Consider the following 23,436-nt stretch of genomic DNA (forward strand, 5'->3'; position numbering starts at 1 on the left):
TTCTCCAGTTGCGGCAAGCGGGGGCCACTCTTCATCACGGTGCAGGGACCGCTCTTCATCGCGGTGCGCGGGCCTTTCTCTATCGCGGCCCCTCCCGTCGCGGGGCACAGGCTCCAGACGCGCAGGCTCAGCAATTGTGGCTCACGGGCCCAGCTGCTCCGCGGCATGTGGGATCTTCCCAGACCAGGGCTCGAACCCGTGTCCCCTGCATTAGCAGGCAGATTCTCAACCACTGCGCCACCAGGGAAGCCCTGAAGAAATATTTTGATGAAGGATTCCCCTCGCTTTTCAGCTGAGCAAGTTTATTTGAGTCCCCAGAGGCTTGCAAAGCAGGATCAGAGCCTATTAGGGTAGCGATCTCAGAACTCCTCTGAAGCCCGTGAGTCCGAAACACGAGCTGGTTGGGGGTGCGATTCTAGGGGCTTTGAAGGAGAAGTCCGGAGTTAGGAAGAAGTCCAGGGACAGGACCTCTCCCTTGATTACCCCTTCCTTCGGAATCCTGGTCTTCACGTGAGGAAAAGGGACAGCCCGTTGTAAGCACGTATTCATTCATCAGCGATAATTGCTGAGCACCTACTACATGCTGTACCACTTGGCCCTTCACGCAGTATGAAGGATGCAGTGGTGAGCAGAATGGACATCTCTGGTCCTCAGGGAACTTCTGATGTGGTGACTGGCTACATACTGTGGTGAGGGCTCCGAAGGAGAAGCTGGATGTGGTGAGGGCGGCCTCACGAGGAGTGAGATCAAGGGAGTGAATGGGAGGTAACTTGAGGTGGGGCAGAGAAGAGACCACTCCAGGCAGAAGGAACAGCACATGCAAATGTCCTGTGGCTGGCAGTGCAGGATAAGCTCCAGGAACAGAAGACCAGGCCAGTGGGGCTGGAGCACAGCAGTCAGTGATGGACAGTGGCAGGAAGCTGGATGGCAAAGAAGCAGCCTGGGCAGAAGGAGGCAGCCGGAGCATGGCCCTCAGTCTGGGGCCAGGACTCTGCTGTCATCCTCATATGGTCTGAGGCTGGGACATGCCTGCTAAGATCTGGATGCCATGCTGGCTGGCCTTATCTTTTTCTGGAAGAGAAGATTGGGTTGGGGGATGACCCTTTCCAACTGGGTCCAAAGACTGGAAAGCTGGGATTTCCAGAAAGATGTAATTTTCCCCCCTATCTTGAGATCTGTGACTCCAGACTCCTCCAAGCTCTGATGGTGACCCTCACGATGGAGGTGGCTCTATGACATCACTGGAGGGACAGTGACCAAAGGACCTAAACCCAAGACTCTGCTCCAGGAAACGGACTTCGTGTAAGTGTCTGTCCAGGCCGCGGCCTAATGGGTCCCTAATAGACTCAAGAGGAGAAACAGCCGAGGGAAGAAGGAAAGCCACCCCCTTGTGTTCCCAGTGGCGCCACCTTCCGAGTCTGCAGGAATCTCAAGGCCATGAATATGTAGCAAGGCGGCGGCGGGCAGTGGGCAGGCTGGCCCCGTGGGGCAGTGGGAAGTGGGCGGCAGGGTCAGAGGATGCTGGTGGCATCTTGGTTGTACGGCCAACCAGCTCTGTGACGCCATCTTTTCCTCTTCAATGGGCTTCTTTGTCTTCAACCCCACAATGGCGGGCATGACCCCAGCCAATCCCCACTTCCCTTGGATATTTATAATTCTAAAATAAACTCAGTATTTGGAAGGTACCTGGGAAAGGGGAGGTCAGCTCAGTGATAATAGTAAGAGGTGGCATTTAGGGCACATTGGTCTATGTGCCAGGTACTACATTGCATGCCTCACACGTATCACCTCGTTCCTTGTCACCTGTGCTGGGAGAGGTCCTGAAACGATTCCCACTGCTTCAGGAGGGTGAAGACCCGGCAAGGTCCAGGCCTCAGAAAGGTGATGGTGCTCCGCCGCCACTTCCAACGCATGTGACTAAAAACAAACAATGTGCACAACTGTAAATCAAGTGCAAGACAGACCAACCAAGTTCTGGGTCTATCTCCATGATGACTAGTTGGATGTCTTTGAAATATTATTATGTATACCTTTGGTGACTTTTACGTGAATTTGAATGATGTGATTCTGAAATAGTTTAATATAAAAATAATAACAAAGTCTCACTTTAGGACCCAAATGTAAAATGAATGCCAAGAACTTAAAGGTGGGCAGGAATTGCGCAGTTTCAAAGCCCTCAAGATAGAACGGTTTGTAACCTGTGTTTAAGCTACTGTCCATGCCAGGGGGCTGCTCTCAGCTGCTAAAAGGAAAGCCCACCATCCTTTGTGAACACTGTGGAAAGCTTGGTCTTGACCTACATGAGCTGGGATCTACAGGAGGTCTTCAGGAAAGCATATTTTGGAAAACAAAAAGCCCGAGTACCGTTGCATTGCATTGAGTGCCTTTGAACTGCAAGTGGCCATGGGAGGGACCCGCTCTGCCTAGTGGGTCATAGGGGTGGGGGTGGGGTGAGAGACCAGGTGACTTGCACCAGGCCACAAGGTCGGGGTGGAGCTGGTATTTGAAAACAGGGCTGTGTGTCCTTGACCTCCTCCCATAAAATGGTGTAAAAAAAAAAAAATCTAAGAGCTAAACAGGACTTTGGAATTCACCAGATCCAGGGTTTGCCTTTCAGAGTTGAGTTAAAGGAAATCCAGAGAAGACCTGAAGGACGCAGGGCTGTGGTTGCCGTGATTCCCTGGGCTTCACCAGCTTTCCAGGGGAACTCCTGAAGGTGGACCTGAGCTCTGTTTCAAGCTGGTTTCCAGCCTCGCTGTGTGACCACCAGGAGGTCACTTGCCCTCTCTGGCTCCAGTCTCTCTTCTCCCAGGGAATCAGATGAGTTGGATTAAGTGTCCTTTCACATTCCTTCAAGATGGAAAGTTCTCTAACTCTGATTCTACCCTCGTCTCATTGAGCTAGTTCCCACGTGTCTTGGGAGGGAATTGGGGTGCTGGAAGGGGGCAGGCCCGGTGGGATGGGGTGGTGTAAGTAAACCAGGAATGTAGAAGCAGTCATTTTTCTAAGGCAAGTTTATTTCATAAAGAACAAATAAAATTTTCTTTCCTTTCTTTTCTCTTTTTAAAAAGAAATAGCCAGTATCAGAGCTCAAAGCAACTGACTAGGCATCCCATTAGTCATAAGGCTTTCTCACATCTCCAAATATTCTTTCTGAAGGTGGTCCAGTGTCTTTTTTTTTTTTTTTCAATTTTTTTTTGGCCATGCTGCGCAGCTTACAGGATCTTAGTTCTCTGACCAGGAATCAAACCCATGCCCCCCTGCAGTGGAAGCACAGAGTACTAACCACTGGACTGCCAGGAAAGTCCCTCCAGTGTCTTTTTTGCGTGGCAGCATACCATTTACTTACAGCCACAAAAACTGCATCACACGTGACCTCAGCGCTCTGTGGCTTGACGTGGTGCGGTTCGTTCTCACAGACCCGCAGGCTGGCCATGGGGCCAATAGTCCAGGCAGACTTGGACTATCTTCTTCTGTCTTTCCTCCCCTCTTCCTCCTCCTCAGACCAGCGGGCTGGTCCAGCCGGGCATGCTTTCCCCGTGGCAGTGGCACAGAGAGCAGACCTGACCAATCCTGTGTGCACATCCCTGGGCTAACATCCCACTGGCCACAGAGAGTCTCAGGGCCAAACCCGGGCCAGAAGTGGGGAAGTGTGTTTCCTGCAGTCAGAGGTGGGGGGAGAGAGTGGCATGTTGGGACAATAATTATCGTCACTGTTCGTGATTACGATGGACAGGCTGTGGTGGCTTTGAAACACGCCTACAAATTCTTCGATGCTCCTCCCAAGGAGGGGTGGAATCTAGGTCCGCCTGCTTTGAACGTGGGCGGCCCGTGTGACCGCCTCAATGAATAGAATGTGGCAGAAGTGACCAGCGTGGCTTCCTAGGCTTCTGCCAGGGCCTCGTACCTGCTCAGCCTCGTGGGAGAAGTCCTGCCACCCTGTGGGAGACCCCACATGGGGAGACCAGGGAGCAGTGCTCAGGGGTCCCCAGATTCCCAGGGAGGAGTCCTTGGAGAGGAACGCAAACACTGCATCTCTCTGAGCAAGAACTGCCCGGCCGAGCCCAGCTAGCCCCCAGACTCTGGGCACAACAAATGATTGTTTTAAGCCATTTTTTTGGGGAGGGGAGCTGCTGATTATGCAGTATTAGATAAGTAGGAAATCAAGGTTGCACTTGCTAACAAGGAATGGAACTCAGGGGTGAACAGCAGCTCCATCACCGTGCCCAGCTGTGACCTTGGATAAGCCCTGTGACCCCTCTGTGCCTCAGCTTCTCCATCTGTAAAATGGTCGTGTTCCTGGCCTCAGAAGGTTGCTGTCACATTATATCAAACAGGTAGCACAGACCTGGGTCATAGCAGGTGTTCCATCAATGTTGATGGAATAACTAACCCCTTGCTGGTAAATCTGGCTCGTAGGGTGTGGAGGAAGGGGGCCAAGACTGGCTGGGAGACACAGGGGCCACGGCGTGGGCAAACATAGTGACTGCAGCATGGCCGTGGGTTCCCTGAGGCTGTGAAGTGCGGCTGTCAGCGGTTGCTGAGTGCGCTGTGTGTGCCTCCGATCTTCCCCTAAAAAGGAGTTTCTTGTACACATTTTGGCTCTTTCCTCCTCTTAGCTGCACCGTAATTCAGCTTACAAATATTCCGACATTTATTTATCCGTTCTACTGTTGGAGGGTAGTTTCCAGATTTGCTTCCCCTCTACCGATCTCCCCAGCATGCTAGAATTGAGGGCAATAAGGATGTTTCTTTGGTAAATTCAAATCCATCCCCCTCCAGCTGCCCACACTGCCCATGTGTCCTCACTGGCTACTCCAGCCTCTCCTGTACTGGGCCAGGTTTCAAGGGGTGGTGGGTAAGAACCCACTTCCCCTCCTCCCCCAGCCTTCCCTTCCAACTGAAGCACAGTCTTGGAGGCTCTTTCCTTTCCCACTGTTAACATACAAGTACCCGGGAGGCATGTTTCTTGAGCCTTCTAAGTCGTCTGTGCCCAGAGAGAAGAAAGCCAGAAGACTTTTCCTAAGAACCTGTCTGGACCAGGGATCCAGGGATACTTGGTATCTGAGGGAAGTGGTTTTCTGTTTAAGGAGGAAGGGAGAGGGAAGTACCAAAAAACGAGGGTGGGGACTTTGACCACAGACTCTCTGCGGTTCAAGGTTCTGCCTGACTTTGGCCCCGTTTGGGGCACTGTGATGGAGTGAGAGCTTGGATCTGGATTTGTTAAAGCCCGGGAAACAGTGCTTTCTTCAACCCAACCTAATCCTAAAGGGCACCTTTTTATGATGTCTCACTAAGGAATGGAAAACATCACAGTTAAAACCGTGGCATCCTTTCTTATTATTTAGAATGTACTTATTTATTTTATTTTATTTTATTTTTTTGGCTGCACCGCACGGCTTGTGGGATCTTAGTTACCAACCAGGGATTGAACCCGGGGCCAAGCAGTGAAAGCATCGAGTCCTAACCATTGGACCACCAGGGAATTCCCTTAGAATTTATCTTTAACTTATTGAAAGAACATTTTCAGACTCAATTACGTGAAGATTTTATCATATATTACTCTTGGGTGAACATAAACAAATACAAGCAAAACAAATTGGTTAATGTATTGTAAATTTCTTAACACCCAATGTCTGATTTTTCGGATTCACTTTTGACTCCAAATAGTTGATTCCTGTGGTCCCCTCTCCCCCCTGACAATAGCATCCCAGTGCCCTCAAGAGCCTTGTTGATGTAGCAATTCTTAGTATCATCCACACAAGAACTGAAAGCCATTGGTTTGGGGCTCTCCAGCTGGCTTTGCAATCAGGGAAAGCTGGCCTGCTTCCAGTCTCCGCTTTGGGAGGGCTGCAGACCACAAATTTCCCCTTCGTCTCGCGCCCACCCCAGCCGGGTGCTCTGCTATTGCCGTGCAAGTTTTGATGCTGGTGCTTTTGACATTCAAACATGTACAGGCCACAGCGACTATATGACTGCTGGTTGTCAGGAAGTGGTCGTCAGGAACCTTTGATAATAAGCCGCATCTCACCCTCAGAGCTGTTACGATGGGAAAAAAAGTGTGTCTTAGATTCGAGGCAATGCCACAGCCCCCCCAGCTGCTTTGCAGGTTGGCTTTGCCATCCGCCAGAACCGTGACTTTCCAGAATGCTACTGCCTGGTCACGGATTGTGACCTGTGTCTGAACGCTCGGTTTTACTTCATCTTTCTGGAAATAACTGCATGTAAACTGGTGACATGGTTGCACTCCCCACACCCCACCCAAGTAAACCTAGGAACACAGCTCAGTGATCTTTCTGGAGCAGAATGAAAAAGTCATATCAGACTTTAGACCCGGGAGATCTGTGGGTGTGTTCACCATCTAGCCAGCATCAGAGCAGCCCCGGGGCGGGGGGGGGGGTCTGTGCGGCCTCCCCCTTCCAGTCCTAGCCCCCTCACACGGGGTGACCCCCGGGTCTGGACTGACAGGCGTCCAGCCCGTGAGAGAAGATGGAGCAAAGACCTAATTTTCTGCTTGACTGTCTGGGTTTGCCCAGGGCTATGCTTTAGCATCGGTGGATGGATGCTCTGTTCTTCACTGCTGCTCCGTTAAAGCACAGCCTGGAGACCCCTATAAAAAAGTCTGTGTGTGTTTTGGACAGGGTTCATTCAGAAAAAGGCTCAGACGATTCCCCAGGCGAACTTTCCTGTTTATTTTTATTGACTTGGGAGCCTGGAAATTCAGTGCTCATCTCCCTGGCTTCAGAGCTTGCCCAGGAAAGGGTCTACAGGCTTATTTTCCTTTTTAGAGTTTTCGTTGTGAATGACTCAGCCACATCCCAGCCACAGACTGAGGGCTCTGCCTCTTCCCCGTATAGGTTTTGGGCAAATTTACTTTCTTAGTAAATTTCCTGGAGACGTGTAGGGAGAGATCCACTTTCATTGAGGAGATGCTCTGAGTTTTGGAGACGAAAACAAATGCTTCAAGTCTGAATGAAAGAGAAATAGTTTACTAGAGAGGAAGGGAAGGCTTTTCCCGAAGCTCTGGGGAGAGGGAAGAGGGGGGAGGTGGCAGAGTCCTGGGGGGTTGGCAGGAGACTGCCCTGGGGGAGTCTGAATCACTGACCTCAATTCTTCCCCCAGCCGTAGGATGATGAGCCCACACCCTTGCCATGGCCTCACGGATGGGGGGCTAACTGCTCCCCCCCGACGCCTGACTTTAGGTCTGCCCACTTAACTTGATCTGGTCAATGTGGTGTTAGCAGATATGCCCTGGGTTGAGGCTGGAAATGCTCTAGGACAGCTCCTTGAGTGGCACAGGTCACCCAGCTGACATCCAATCTCAATGAGAAAGGATACAAGCCGGGCACCAAAAATGTGGGTGTATTAGTCAGGGTACTCCGTGGATATATATATATATATATCCAGTCCCCACTTTGGGAGGGCTGCTGACCACAAATTTCCCCTTCCTCTCTACATATATATATATGTATTACCTATCTATCTATCTATCTACCTATCTCTCTATCTGTCATCTATCTATCTATCATCTATCAAGATTTATTTTAAGGAATTGGCTCACACGATTATGGAGGTTGGCAAGTCCTAAATCTGCAGGGTGGGCCATCAGGCTGGAGACTCAGGCACGAGCAGATGTTCCAGTTCAAGTCCAAGAGCAGCCTGCTGGCAAAACTCCCTCTTGCTCGGTGGGGAGTCAGTCTTTCCTTGTATTCGGGCCTTCACCTGACTGGATGAGGCCCACCCACATAATGGAGAGCAATCTGCTTTACTCAAAGCCCACCAATTTTAATGTTAATCTCATCCAAAAACACTCTCATAGAAACATCCAGAATAATATCTGACCATATAGCTGGGCCCAGCCAAGTTGACATACAAAATTAACCATCACAGTGGGCTTTAATCTTTCTCTGGCCCTGAGAATAAGAAACCCTTTTGCTCCCATCGGCAGGTTGTAAGTTACCAGTAAGAGGGCTAGCATCCAACCAGAGTGCTTTCCTTCACCTCTCATCTTACCCCAGTGGAAGTGATAGGGGCCATTGCGGAGGAAATTTCGGATTGGACCTACTGAATTCACCAAGCTTTGTCACAATATAGTTGCTAACATTCTTTGAAAAATGTTTTACTGCATTATAGCATACATCCACAAGGTGCACAAATCAGAACAGCTTGATGAATTTCACAAAGCAGATCAACACAAGATCAAAATCTAGACCGTGATGAGTACCCCAGAAACTGGAAGGTCACTATGCCCTTCCTAAGGGTCACCACGACCTCCCTTTCTAAGATCACAGATTAGTTTTGCCAATTTTGTACTCACGGCAGTTATATTTCCCAAAGATGGCATTACTAATCTACCCCTACTCTTCTGAAAACGTGGTGCTGATGTCCCTCCATTGAGAGGTGGGGTCTCTGTTCCTTCCCTGGGAAAGTGCGTGGGCCTGTGACTGTGGCAGAAGTGACACCATGTGGCTTCTGGGGCTAAGTTACAAAAGGCAACACAACCAGGCTTGGAACAAGTATCAGACCTTCTCAGTGTCTCTGTGTCTGAATCTGTCAAATTGTCAGGATGGTCATTTTCCCGAAAAGTAGCAGGAGGACGCATCCTTTACTCCTTGACACTGCAGGGTCCCAGAGCCTTTGAGGTGCTCCTAGCGGGAACTGCACCCTTGCCGATGAGGTCTTGGGTATTTGGGCTGGGACAACCTCCTCAGGGCTAACCATGTCCAGGGAAGCTGCTGAGAGGTCGGAGATGAGGACAAAGCAGGCAGCAGAACCAGGAAGGAAGAGGAAGAGAAAGATGGAGAAAACAGTAGACCAGGGAGGGAAGAAGACGCGAAGGAGGAGAGAGCCACGTGCGACAGAGATTGGCCAGGGCCTCAGTGGGCTGCTCCCATGTGCCCGCATAGCACAGAACAATGAACTTGAAGGGGTCACGTGAGCCTCAGGTTCCTCATCTATAAAGTGGGATCATCTTCATCACCATCTACCTCCTCACGTTATCATGAGGGTCCATTGACATGACGGCTATCAGGTCCTTATCTTAGTGTCAGAGCAGGGCCGGGCAGTGGGGAGGAATCCATGTTTAATGAATGCAGTGAATGTCAAGCTCTACACAGATAGGAATCTGGATAGTAAATCACAAATCTTCCTCTGACAAACAAACAACCAATATTTTTCTCTGGAAAATATTCTGGCCAATGTTTTCATATGGTTACATATAAATGATCATTTTAAGAAATAGGCTATTACCAGGAAAATGTAATTGAAGCAGATGTGCTGACATAGAAGACACTTTGGAATCCTCCATCACCCCCCGGTACTGCTGGGGCCACTGTTTGCCATGGGCAATAGAGTCTGTTGGTCAGAAGCTTATGCTCTGCCCTGAGTTCCAATCCAGGCTCTGCTGTTTATCAGCCGTGCGACCTCGGCCGAGTCCCTGGACCCCTCTGAGCCTCTGCTTCTCATCTGTAAAATGCACATAACGAGAGTGTCCATGACATAGAGTTAGGTTGTAAAAGCTAAATGTGGTTAGTAGGTAAACCCTTAAACAGGTGTGGGTACCAGCACTCAGTACTTACCAGCTGTCCTACTTGCAGTGGAGGGTAGGTCAGGTCGGAACCCAAAGGAAGCTTGGTCAGTAAATGCTGAAACCCATTTATTCCAGATCAGACCCAAGGGGATGGAATGCAGACTCTGACTCCTTCCTGCCCATGATGCCAGCCCTCACTGTTGATGCCTTGCGTCAGGATGGGCGGGGGACATGTGCCCGCCTTGGGAGGTGGTCATGAGCACCTCGTGTGGGTGGCAGCCCCGGTGCCGGCCTTGGTCGACAGAAGCCAGCACCCCTCCCAGAAGGTCCGCATCAGGCAGGAGAGGAATGTGTGCTGGTTTCCCAAGGGCGGTGGCACCCCAGCCTTATCTCTCCTGCCAAGGGACCACACGTTTCCTCTGAAGGGTGGCCGCTCGCTGCTGGGGTCCCCCCAGCCCACTCCACCCAGCACACCCTGAGTGACCTCCAGGTGGCAAGAAGGTGGGAAAGAGGCTCCTGCCGTGAAAGGACCTGGGTGTCTGCAGATGGTTGGGACTCAGGAACCACCCCCCGGGCTCCACGTCCCTGGGCATCTCCAGGCCAAGGTGGCGGGAGCTGGTGGGACTGGCCAGCTGCATACGCTGCCCGAGGGACGTGCAGAGGCCGTGCCCCTCGGCTGTCCACCATGAGCACCATCTCCTGTCTGGGAGGTGCTCCACCTTGTTTGTCTTGCTGGAGCACAGGACCTAACCCCCAAGTTCTGGGTGCTAGCACTCCCACCCTCCTTTGCAGCCTGGGTGCGGGCCGTGCCTTAGACCCTGCCCGTGCACATCACCCCCTCCACGTTTAGACCTCGGCCTGGGAGCTGGTGCTGGACGGAAGCAGAGCTGGACAGAGTCCACTCCGGAAGGGTGGTGGCAGCAGTGGTGGGACTCATCCCATTCCCTGAGGCCACAGGGCCATCATCGGATGGTCCAGCAGCAGTGTCCACCGTGGCGGTGTCACTGTCGGGTGGCAGTCAGCAGCAGTGACGCTATGCTGTTCATGCCTGCCACCCTCGAACCATCCTCTCTGTCCTGAAAGGTGTCCTGAGAGGTTGACCACTGTGGGCCGCACCACTGGACTCTCTTGCCTTCAGGTCTCCAGCTGGGTCTGGTCCCTGGGTGGCACCAGAAGGAATGACAGAGGTTGAGGTGTTTCTTCCCTCCCCACTGCCTGCTGGGGCCCAAGTGTCTGGAAGGGACTCTGTCTTCCGTGGTGACAGCTCCGGACCAGGGTCCCTCCTCCGAGGCTCCTGCCCTCACTGGGATCAGATGGTCAGGACTCCCTGCCATCTCAAGGTTCTGGGTGTTTCAACGTGCTTGCCTTTATTCCCTTAATCTTTCCCACTTTGATAAATTCCTATCTTGGACTTAAAAGACAGTCTCTGTTCCCCGTTTTTGCTGAACCCTTAAGACACTTCTCTGCCCAGACTTGGGTCTTGCAAAGTTCTTGTGTCTGCCGTTGATGGTGCTGAGATTGAAATGCTGTCCCATAGGCATCACGATGAAAGGGTGCCTTGAATTTAAGCCCACGTGGAGGGGACAGTCCTGGGGTGTTCTTTGACCAAAACTGTTCCATAAAAGCTATCTTGAGTCCGTGTTCATAGGTCTGGACTGCGTGATGAGTAGGCAAAGGGTCCTGTGGCAACTGTGGGAGGCTGGCAAGACTGCAAAAGGGCCACAGCCCTCCCTCGTAGTGTGACTTCACAGATCCTCCCACCCAGAGGGGGCTAGTCCTGTAGCCTTGAATCTGGACTTGGACCTGCTTCAGCCAGTGGGATGAAGCGGAGGACACGGGGGCCTGGGCCTGTGCGAGAGGCCGTGCCCACTCCTGCTTGCTTTCTGCAGGCCCCGGCCCCCGCCGTGTGCGTCGGCCAGAGCTCACTGCCTAGGGAGGAGAGGCCCACCGCAACCGAGCCGCTGCCCCAGTTGAGGCCTGTGCGTGCGAGGGCCCAGGGTAGACCAGCCAAGCCCTGTGCACCTGGCTGCAGACACGCGAGGGCACCCGGCCCAGATCAGAACCACCCCGCTGAGCCCCACCTAAATTTCTGACCCACAGAATTGGGAGCTAAGTAAGTTGTTACTGTTTCAGAGAAATTTGTTGCAGAGCTGTCGCTGATTGGTTGGTACACTGACCTTGGGTGGCCCGGCAATACCTTCCAAGGGCGTGGCGGATGGGTGTGGACATGGGTCACATCAGGCTGTTCACAAGCCCCCATCACGCACCTCGGTTCTCATTATGGGGGGTGGGAATCGAAGAGAGACTCCCTTGTTATGGAGCTCAGTGAGAGGAAGACAACGGTAGCAGAGCCGTTGCTTCTGCCCTCAGTGTCTGGCTCTGAGCTGAGAGCCAGAACTAGCAGCGTAGCTGGTCTCAGTGTCTCGCAACACCGCTTCCTCTGTCCTAACTCCTCTGTTGCTTTTCCTGTGGAAGCAGCTGCCTCCACGCTTCTGGTGCGTCTGTGTTTCAAAGCTTGTGCTGTTCCCAGAAGGCAGCCCGCAGAAGCACGGACTCCCAGGTCTTGACTGTTCAGCCGGCTGCAGAGCCATCCAGGAAGCAGAGGGAACCTGCCTCTGTGTTGCTCGAAATGGGCAATTAGCAAACACAATATGATACAATTGCCCCAAATTGGAAGAATTAACGCAAGGATGTGAGATGGACGGGAACGAAAGCCGTCATCGGGGAGAAAGCCGGCCAAGAATGCAGGGAAAATGAGGATCCTGGGCGGCACCGGTGCCCAGGCTTTCGCTGTGCTCCCCACACACTGCCCTCCCCCAGGCCTCCCTGCTGCTGGGCGAGCTCGCAGGGCCATCCGTCCCCCTGTGCCCTGGGAGACCCAGGCCCAGATGTTTCTGGAGGAAAGGACGGTGCAGACCCAGGCTGGCTTCCTGCTGGCCACCCCTCCTCTCCCAGACGACCTGGCTGCTCTTGGAATCCACATCCTGTGTCCACAGGGTGTCCTTAGTGTGAATTCAAGGGCACCAGCGTGACTGAGGCTGGTGTGCCCGTGTTGTGTTGAGGACTGGTGAACCGGCAAACTTTGTTTTTTCCTCCGGATTTCATGACAATTATACATTTATTTCAATCTTTCCCGATTGCCTGTAGGTTCCCTGAACCTACAGGGGTCTCTTCTGTTTACAGAGGGATCCCCAGTAACTGGTACAGTGTGGGGCACTTACTGGGTCACACGTATATACAATATGCATTGTAAGTCAACTACATAAGTCAATTTGAAAAAACAAGCAACCTTGTTTTTAACATCAACCCTGAGAGGAAGGGAGAGGGGAGACTGAGGCCACCAGCAACTGTGGTGACCACAGAGGGGGAGGGACTGGAGGCAGGCAGCGAGCAGTTTTCTTTGCTTGGAGGGGTTTCTGTACTTGGGGGGTCCCGAACTCAATGACTTTTCAAAGTTAGAACCAGACTCCTCAAGAGACAGGCACTCATGTGCTAATAGCAATCTGAGGTGAGACTGGCTCCCTGGAGGTCTGTCTGATCTGCATTGGGGTGACCATGTGATTACGCTCAAGTGACCCAAATGCGGGATCACGAAGACACGGGGCTCTGCGATGGACTCAAACTGCTCTCCAGAAAGGCTGACTCAGTGTCTGGTCTTCTGGGTATGTGTGAGGGACGTTTACCCTGCTCTTCTCAGCACAAGGAATCCTTAGGAAGTGATGGGTGGAGAAGGATGTGTCATGTTGGGTCTCATTCATTGATGACCAGACCAAGACGATATGCTCATTTCAATATTTGTATTTCTTGTTTTGTAAGTGTTTTTATTTATTTGTCCTTTCTTTCTTTTGGGGTTTTAAAAATTGATTTTGGGGGGAAACCCTAGGTCAATTTTTATTTCAAAATGTCTACAAAGTTTTAATTCTCCATTATACAAATTATTTTTAATAATTCAGACATTATTCAGTATGTCCTCTAGAAAAATTTTGATTTTTGAAGGCTCAATATGTTAGCTATTGAATATTAATTTATTTTAAAATTAATTTTATTTATTTAATTTGGCCATGAGGCATGTGGGATCTTAGTTCCCCAACCAGGGATGGAACCCATGTCACCCGCATTGGAAGTTCAGAGTCTTATCCACTGGACCACCAGGGAAGTCCCTTGAATATTATTTTTATACTGCAGGCTGAACCTAAATGACAGTTCCAGTTAACAGCAAACTCCTATTAGTTGGGTTATCTTTAAGTGTTAAAGCCATCAACCAACTGTCTCTCCTCTGTGTTGCACATCTCTTTTTGTCTGGATTGAATTTGACTTTTAGCTTTGTATATGGGTTGCTTTTGTCATTCAGAAAGCTTAAATTTGATGTTATCAGATTTGTCTTTTCTTTCATAGTTTCTTCTTTTAGTGCACAGAGAAAACTTCTCTACCCAAGATCAGGTGGATCTCTACTAATTCTATCCTAGCTTTCTCTCTTACATCTAACTCTTGAAGGCAGCTGGAGTTTACTTGAGAGTCTGTTGTAAGGCAGGAACATACCTTTGTTTTTAGGAAATGGCACTTAGATACTTCAGTGGGGTCCTAGTTCCATACTTCCTGGGCAGGCATCAGGGAAAAGTTGCCTTCCAGCACTTTGGCATCTTGAGAGGTGAATCAAGTTAAACTCTGTGCTGCCTTGAGCCCTGGTGTCCTCTGGCGGGGTTGGGGTGGGGGGTGGTGGGGGGGCGGGCAGGGAAATAGCCTGCTGTTAATTGACAGCATGTTGCTGTTCCAGACCACCCACCAGTCCCAGAGCTCCGAGAACAGCTCTAGGCAGGATGACCACACATCTATCATCCACCCAGGACACTTCTGAGAATGAAAGGGAGCACGTTAATAACTATACAAGGCCTACAGGCATAAACTGGGATTTTCCCAGGCAAAACAAAGTGTTTTGTTCCCCTACCTACAGGGGACCAACTCTCTCTCCTCTGAGGACTGAGGACAAGTGTCTCCTCCGTATGGTGACAGGGGCATCTGGGCAGCTTACGTTACTGACACCCAGCTTCTAGGTGAGCACAAGTTGACTGGCCAGACCCTTTGACAAATAAATATGTCTCTTTTCAGGGAGGAAGCAGGAGGAGGAGAGAATTGAAGAAAAATCGACGTATGTCCATTAGGATGCACGTTATTCCTGGGAGAAAGGAGGCTTGGGGTCACGTCCCCTTTGGAAGGGATGCTGGCCAGGGTTAGTTACATAGGAGATCAGTGGGCAATTGATGAACCAGTTTGCACACCCAGGGAGCCTTGCTAGCACTGAGTACAGTAATGAATTTCCCAGGATAAGAATGGCCTCGTTTTTCAGGCAAGAGGTGGTCTGATCGGTTTTCTGAAATAAGCGATAGGTGTGAAGATTTCCCTGCCTTCCGTTTCTCTCTTTTCAGCACCAGAGCACCTCGTGCAGAGGCAGGATTGGGCATTGCAGGAAATTCGACCCATATTATACACAGGCTCCTGCAGGCTCCAGCGGGCGATGCTGATGCTTGGGGTTTTTTCCTGCAGAATCGTTTTGTGTGTGTGTGTGTGTGTGTGTGTGTGTGTGTGTGTGTGTGTGTGTCATTGTGCCCCTGCTGCTTCATTTTATTGATAGAAGAAGGGGTTGGCAATGGCTTAGAACCATGATAGGGTGTAAATGAAAACAGAAGCTTGCCCTGGGAACAGGCTCCTGTTTGAAAGTCAGCTGCTTCATCGAAGGTGATTAAAAAGCACGCTCTGATGGAATCAGAAGAAGTAGGACAAGGTTTATTGTGTCAGCTGAGTAGGCGGGGGCAGTGGATATAGACGTTAGCTTTGCTTCCCCAAGACACACTATTCAGGGTTTACTTATTTCTCGACAGGGTGTGATTGAAAAGTGAGGCTCACATATATAGATGATGGCTCTGCAAACAGCAAAGGGTCGTATTGGTTTCCTACGGCTGCTAACAAACCACCAGAACATTAACGGCTTGAACAAGACGAATTTATTCTCCTGTAGTCCTGGAAGTCAGAGGTCTGAGGTCGGCTTCCCTGGGCTAAAGCCAGTTCCCTCTGGAGTCTCTGAGGGAGAGTTGGTCTCCTTGCCCTTTCAGCGTCCAGGGGCCGCCTGTATTCCTGGGCTTGCGGCCCCTCCTCTGTCTTCAGAGGGCATCTCTGCTTCCAATATGACAGCACCGTCTCCGACCCTCCTGCCTCCTTCTGATAAGGACGGTGACGATCACATCCAGATCCACCCATGTAGTCCAATCTCCGCATCTCAAGGTCTCTAGCTTAATCATACCTGCTAAGTCGATTTGCCGTGTAAGGTCACGTTCCCGGGTTCCAGGGATTAGGATGTGACATAGTGAGGGTCATTATTCATCCCAGCACAGGGTCTCTTGATCAGCCTTTTGGACAATAAATTCTGCATTCAGTCAAGGCCAATGGCTCCAAGCAGACTGTTTCTCCCAGGACAATGGTGATGCCTTTGAATTTGACAGTGTTTTTCCTAATTTATGAGGGAAAACTGGAGGCAGCAAGGCTCCAAGACAAGGCTGCTTGGCAGCTCCTAAGAGGCTGAGAGCTTTAAATGCCAATGGACATACTGATGGAGGTGGACACCGTGCACACAAACAGATGCAGCCAGGCGGTACGACGTTCAGAAGAACGTTTGCCCAAAACAGGCTCCCAGATGTCAGAGAAGTTACAGACCACGGAGACAGCAGTAGAAAACAGGGCTCAGTGTCCTAGGCGGTATCCCAAGGGAAGCAGCTGATGGCGGCCCTCAGAGCTGCTGGGACTCGCTGGTGCTCCCGGAACACAGCCAGCGGGGTTTTCAGATCCGACTGGCTGGTTCCCTCTCCCAGCTTTAGAGCACCAGTTTCTCTTGTATTCTGCCACTTGCTCCCCTGCCTGCAAATGTGTGGGAGGTTTTGTGTCCGTCACGTCAGAGGGGACTTCACTGCTGTCTTTGCTTAGTCTCCAGCCAGTAGACTGGGTCCTCCTACCCCACGGATGCTTTTAGGTGCATAGAAACAGGCTTAGGGAACAGCCAAGGAAGACCTGGAGGGCCTGCTGTTTCATGGTGGGACAAAGAAAGCCCAGACAGTGCCCAGACAAATGAAAATAGGAAATGTGTAGCCACTGTGGAAAATAGTACAGAGGTTCCTTAAAAAAATTAAAAATAGAACCACCATAGGATCCAGCAATGTCACTTCTAGGTGTACATCTGAAAGAAATGAAATCATTACGTCGAAGAGATATCTGCACCCCCCATGTTCACAGCAACGTTATTTACAAGAGCCGAGACATGGAAACAACCTAAGTGTCCCTCAACAGATGAATGGATGTTGGTATGTACCAACATACCAACGTGGTATGTACATTCAATGGGATACTATTCAGCCATAAAAAGGAATGAAATTATGACACAACGCACGCTACAACATGGATGAACCTTGAAGACATTACGCTGAGTGAAATAAGTCAGATAGAGAAAGACACATACTGTATGATCTCACTTACGTGTGGAATCTAAAACAAAAACAAAGACAAAGTGAACTCACAAATACAGAGAACAGGTAATCAGTTGCCAGAGGCGGGGGGTGAGAGGTATGGGAAATAGGTGAAAGTGGCCAAAAGGCACACACTTTCAGTTGTAAAATAAATAAGTCCTGGGGATGGAACGTACAGCATGGTGATGATCGTTAATGATACTGTGTTGCATATTTGAAAGCTGCTAAGCGAGTAGATCTAAGTAGTTCTCAACACAAGAAAAAACATTCTGTAACTACTATAATAATAAAAACAGAGCTCATTTTCTTCTAGTGAAAAAAAAATCTAACTATGTAGGATGATGGATGTTAAATGTTCAGTAGACTTAATGTAGTGTTTATTTTGCAATATATACGTAGATCAAATAATTATGTTGTACACCTGAAACTAATATAATGCTATATGTCAATTATACCTCAATTTTATTTTTTGGCTGCACCATGGGGCTTGCAGGATCTTAGTTCCCTGACCAGGGACTGAACCCAGGCCCAAGGCAGAGAAAGCGCCGAGTCCTAACCACTGGACGTCCAGGGAATTCCCATACCTCAATTTTTAAAAAAGGAAATGTGGTTTGGGCAGCAAGTAAAACCCCAAGACCTTGAAAATCAAGACTCCCTTTGGGGCATAAAAGAAGAAAATCCTCAGAAAACTGACAAAGGATGGCTGAGATGTTGTTCTCATGGTGTTCCATGCCCCCACCAGAATCTCACACCCCGCCCCGCCACAACCCTTTTGACCATGCAGGTGGCCATGATTCAACATACAGCATCAGGAAAACGTTACTTTCTAAGCAGGCTGTGTGAGAGAATGAAAGTCTAGGTGCTCTGGATTCCGGTCTGAGTTGCCCTTATTAAGACCCCAAACTTTCATGGACTATCTGTAAAATGAAGGCTTTATCTAAACCAGTGGTTTTCAATATTTTGGGGTGTCAGGACCTTCTTCAGGAATCCCACACCAGTAGTTGTACTTTTTAGTTGAAAGACAATACAAAACCGTGGCGTCCTACTTGTGTTCCACCAAAAGTAGACATTCCGAGCAAGGACTTGAGTGCCAGGAGTTAGTCTGCAAGGTGATTCCGCAGAAGCCCAGATGAGGGGGTGGGGAAAATGAGACTGGAAAGAGAGAGAGAGAAGCCAGTAAAGCGTGTGAGAATGAGCAGGGTCACTCCGTGGGCGGTAGGGGCTCATCCTCTGGGGCCCCCTGAAGTGCTTCTCGAAGGGCAATCCCTGAACCAGCGCGTGGGCCTTGGCTGGAAGCCTGTTAGAAATACACATCCTCAAGTACCCACCCCAGACCTACTGACCGGAAACCCTGGTGGTGGGACTCAGCAATCCACGTTATTCAAGCCTCCCAGGTGATTCTGCTGCACCCTGATGTCTGAGAACCACTGGTAGAGGACATGCCACAGAACCGACCCATTGAGAGGTGGAAGGGTGGGGAAGCTGGGGTGATCACTCAGCAACTCTGTTCCTTATTAGTTGAGGTTGCTTGGTGACCTGGACCCCCTGGTATCTACACTGCCCTGAGCACAGTCTGAGCAAGGTCCCCTGGTGCTGGGGAAAGCTCTCAGGCAGGGAAGCTCAAGGACACGGGTGCTTCAGGTGGGATGTTGCCAGGGTACAGGAACTGCCCACCGCAGCTGCAGGAAGACTCAAAAGCTTAGCTGAGGGTCGCTGGGCAGGACCGCAAGAGAGTCTGCTACACATACTGAGAATTCCGTGGCGTCTATACATATTTACGCATAAAGATGCATATAGTGTGTGCATACATATATTACTAGATTTATGGTTAGGGTTTAGTTAGAGGTGGAGGGGATACTTACACTCCTTGCTTATTTAAATCAGTATAGAGCTTGCATGTCCGTGGATTTACTGGTTACATGGTGTGTAATAATGTAATTTTGCCCTGTCACCCCTGTTGTAACTTGCGTGGAGAGACATAAATTTTTTTCTTTTTTCTGTGTAAAATGGTTCAAGAAAAAGTCATCAGCTAGTGTTGGCCATGTAGGTGGAGAGAAGAAAGTTCTCAGCTGGATAAGAGACATAAGAAAAGTGATAGAAAGTGGTGTCATCTGTGCAGTATTTGGGGAGTTGGGATCACAGAGATGTTGGACGGTACCTCTTCCACATGTCTCTGTCTGCAGGACTCTGCCCTTTGTGGTTTCCAGGTTCTCCCTACATGGCATAGGGAAGGAGGCTGGCATGAATTAGGCAGCGTCCCAGCTCAGAGAGCTGGCGTACAAGGCATGGCTCTCATCCAAATAGAACTGGGGTACCACACGGGACACTGAGGCAAAGCCCAGTCGTCTGGTCCAAGCCACGTGGTAAGGATTAGGTGAAGGTTGATGGACATCGAGACATGGAGGGGGGCTCCCCGTTTGATGTTTCTCGGCTTACAATTCCACAACAAATTGCTCCACCCCCCCGGCTGCGGGGGTGGTGTGGTGTCTCACAAGGCTGACCCATTGTGTTCTCCAAGAAGCAGATGCTGACTCAGAGTCAGCAGTGCAGAAGGCTCCCGGGGCAGTAACGCCGAGGAAGGAAAAGGAGGAAACGGAATTGGGTCAGGGGCGTTGTCAGACCCAGATGCAGACCTGGCGACATCTGGCCCAGCCCAGCTGACCGTTCGAGGCGTGTTGGATAGAAATGTCTAGGCCCTTCTTTGCATCGCTGCCTTGCTCCATCCTTGGCTGGACGTGAGCTCGGCTTAACCCCGAGGAGGTAAAGCTGGAGTCTGTCAGCAGGACCAGCGACATAATTTGCAGGGTCCAGGGCAAGATGAAAATGGGGGCCCCTGCTCCAAAAATACTAAGAAAGTCAAGATGGTGACAGCAGAGCATTTAGCTAAGGATGGGCCAGAGCCACTGTGTGGGTCAGCTGGCCGAGAAGCTAGCCCTGGCTCTAGCCGACCACACTGCTCGCACCTGCACGCGTGTCCTGTCTTGAAGGGGATCTGAGCAGTGCAGCCCCGCATCTGCCTCAGGTCAAGACGTTCTGTGAAGTCATAGGAAGTAGCTCAATCTGTCCCTGGGTCTAAAATACATGCCCTTGTTCAGGACTAACTCGGGAATGGGTGCCTCTGACAGAACAAAGCTAGAGAAGAAGCTGATGTTGTTTGCAAAATAAGTGATGTTTTCTCGATTTATGGAGGAAGGAACTGAGAGAAGTAAGTTTCGATGACTTGCCAGGAGAAATGAGGCCATCATTTGCTTTGGCTGCAACAAGGATCCCGCCCCCCCACCCCAAGTCAGAGAATCCTCGTGACTGGTCCTCCGAGACCACAGAACAACGTTGAGTTAAGGCTTTATGGACCACGTGTTGGCTCTCCCTCTGTGTGAGGGGAGAATAACATCCTCTCCAGAGAATGGAAAATGACCTTTATTGGTCCTTTCCAGCAAAGGCCCTGAGTTGGTGGTACGACACTTACATCTAATTTTTGGAAAGAAGGAGGGAAATTTCCAGAAAGCTGTTAAGATTACGGCTGCCCTGGCTTCACTTTTTCCCTATTTTATTGAGATACAGTTGACATATAACGTGTTAGTTTAAGGTGTTTATGATGATTTGACATATGTATATATTGCAAAACGATTACCACATTAAGTTTTGTTAACATCCATCAACTCACAGAGTTATAATGTTTTTCTTATGATGAGAACTTTTGAGATTTACTTTCCTGGCAAATTTCAAATATGCAATACAGTATTGTTAACTATAGTCACCATGCTGTATATTACATTTCCAGGACTTATTTATCTTATAACTGGAAGTTTATGTCTTTTGACATAAATCTTCACCCATTTCACCCACCCTCCCACCCCCACCTTGGGCAACCATCAACCTGTTGTCTGTTTCTATGAGCTTGGTTTTTTTAGATTCCTCATAAAAGTGAAATCATATAGGATTTGTCTTCCTCTTTCTGATATGTTTCACTTAGTATAATGCCTTCAAAGTCAATCCACGTTGCAAATGTCAGGATTTCCTTCTTTTTGTGGCTGAATAATATTCCTTTTTAAAAATATAAACTACATTTTCTTTATCCATTCATCTGTCAGTGGACACTTAGGTTGCTTCCATGTCTCGGCTATTGTAAATATGGCTGCAACGAACATGTGAGTGCAAATATCTCTTCAAGATGGTGACTTCGTTTTCTTCGGATACACCCAGAAGTGGGATAGCTGGATTATATGATACTTCTATTTTTAATTTTTAAAGGAACCTCCATACTGTTTTCCACAGTGGCTGCACCAATTTACATTCCCCCCAACAGTGCACAAGGGTTCCCTTTTCTCCATATCCTCACCAACACATGTTACGTCTTGTCTTTTTTTTTTTTTTTTTAATATTTATTTATTTATTTGGTTACACCCAGTCTTAGTTGCAGCAGGTGGGCTCCTTAGTTGCAGTGTGCGAACTCTCAGTTGCAACATGCATGTGGGATCTAGTTCCCTGACTAGGGGTCAAACCCAGTCCCCCTGCATTGGGAGCACAGAATCTTATCCACTGCGCCACCAGGGGAGTCCTGTCTTGTCTTTTTGACTATGGCCATTCTCACAGGTGCAAGGTGAGAGACTCACTGTGGTTTTGATCTGCATTTCCCTGAGGACTGCCCTGGCTCGATTTTTATTTTCACCTGTGTGTGTATGTTGATCATTCACACAGGTGCATGTCAGGGTCAATACTATTATTCTTGAAAAGGACATAAGTCAGGGAGAGTGGGGTTGGGTCCATGCTAAAGAAACTAGGAAATTTTCTTATAAATTGATGTTGGAGGCTGTAGTGGGTTCTGTGATGCTCTGTTCAGACCCACCTTATGAAGCCTAACCTCCTAGCTTCTAGGAGCGCTGCTGGCAGACAGCCCTCAGCCGTCAGCCCACTGGGGGATTGGCTGGTTCAAGGTCAGACCTTCCAAGGTCAGCCGGTCTCCAGGGATTGGTCAATGTGGGGTGTGAAAGCCCGGCCCCCGGCCCCTCAGGAATTAGCTCTGATGGCCGCTGGAGCCCCAGAGCCTCCCCTCAGGGGGTCAGCTGAGGCCTTTGTTGAGACTGCACTGCAGCTCAGCTCTTCCCTCTTCCCAATCCTGCTTCCTCCCCTCGCCTCCCTCCCCTCCCACAAACACTGATCCCAAGAGCCCTCCCTAAAGGCCTCCTGCAAGCTAATCTTCATTCCAGAGTCTGCTTTCTAGGAAACCCAACCTGGAATAGTGACATGACCCCTGACCCCATGACCCCATGAGCTGGGCGGGTGCTCCGCTGTGTCCCGACACATGGGTTTGTCCTGGACTCAAAGTCTTCTGCTCAGCAGCCCCTTCTTAGTGGAAGTTCCAGGAAGCATCTGAGGTCTGAACGCTGATGTTTTTCTTAAGTCTTCACGGAGGTGCCAGTGACACTTCCCAGGGACGTCTCTGCTCTGCAGCTAGGGTAGGACTTCTGTTTTCTTTTAAACTGAGGTATGACTTGCATGCAATAAAACACACAGATTTTAAATGCACAGTTCAATGAATTTTGACTACTGTTTATGCGTGTGTAACAACACCCCCGTCACGATAGAAAACGTCTCATTCCACCCCCCCCCCCATTTTCTTGTGCCACACGCCCTCTGCCCCTTCTCACTTCCCACCTCTGGTGGGATCCCAGCATGCACTCCCCCTTTTCCCATCCATGCCTTCACCTCCCCTCCAGGGACAACCCCTCTCCTGCCTTCTCTCAGCATGGCTTTGTATGGCCCCTCATACAGGCTCACACGGATGGAATCATATGGCATGTACTGTCCTGTATCTGGTTTCTTTCACTTAGCATAATGATTTTCAGATCCATTCAATGTCCCACCAGTTCAGCTGGAGCTGCTGTGTATGTAAAAACACCATAGACTGTGTGCTTAAACAGCAGAAATTTACTTCTCATAGTTCTGGAAGCTGAAAACCTGAGATCAGGGTACAACATGGTCAGGTTCTGGAAAGAGGCCTCTTCCTGACTTGTAGATGGATGTTGTCTTCCTGTGTCCTCACATGGCAGAGAGAGACAGAAAGACAGACAGGCAGACACACACACACACACACACACACACACACAGAGCAATCTCTTTTACTTCTCTTCTAACAAGGGCACTAATCCCATCATGAGGGCTCCATCCTCATGACTTAATTACCTGCCAAATGTCCTGTCTCCAAATACCATCACGTCGGGGATTAGGATTTCAATATGTGAATTTTCAGGGGACACAATTATTCAGCCCCCAGTGTCCAAGTTGTTGCATATGATACTGGTTCCATCTTTTTATTGCTGAGGAGAATTCCATTGTTGGGATGGACTGCAGTTTATTCACTTTCCTGTTGATAGACATTTGGGTTGTTTCTAGCTTTTA

Source organism: Balaenoptera acutorostrata, chromosome 15 (assembly GCF_949987535.1).
Source record: "Balaenoptera acutorostrata chromosome 15, mBalAcu1.1, whole genome shotgun sequence".
In the NCBI taxonomy this organism is placed as follows: domain Eukaryota; kingdom Metazoa; phylum Chordata; class Mammalia; order Artiodactyla; family Balaenopteridae; genus Balaenoptera; species Balaenoptera acutorostrata.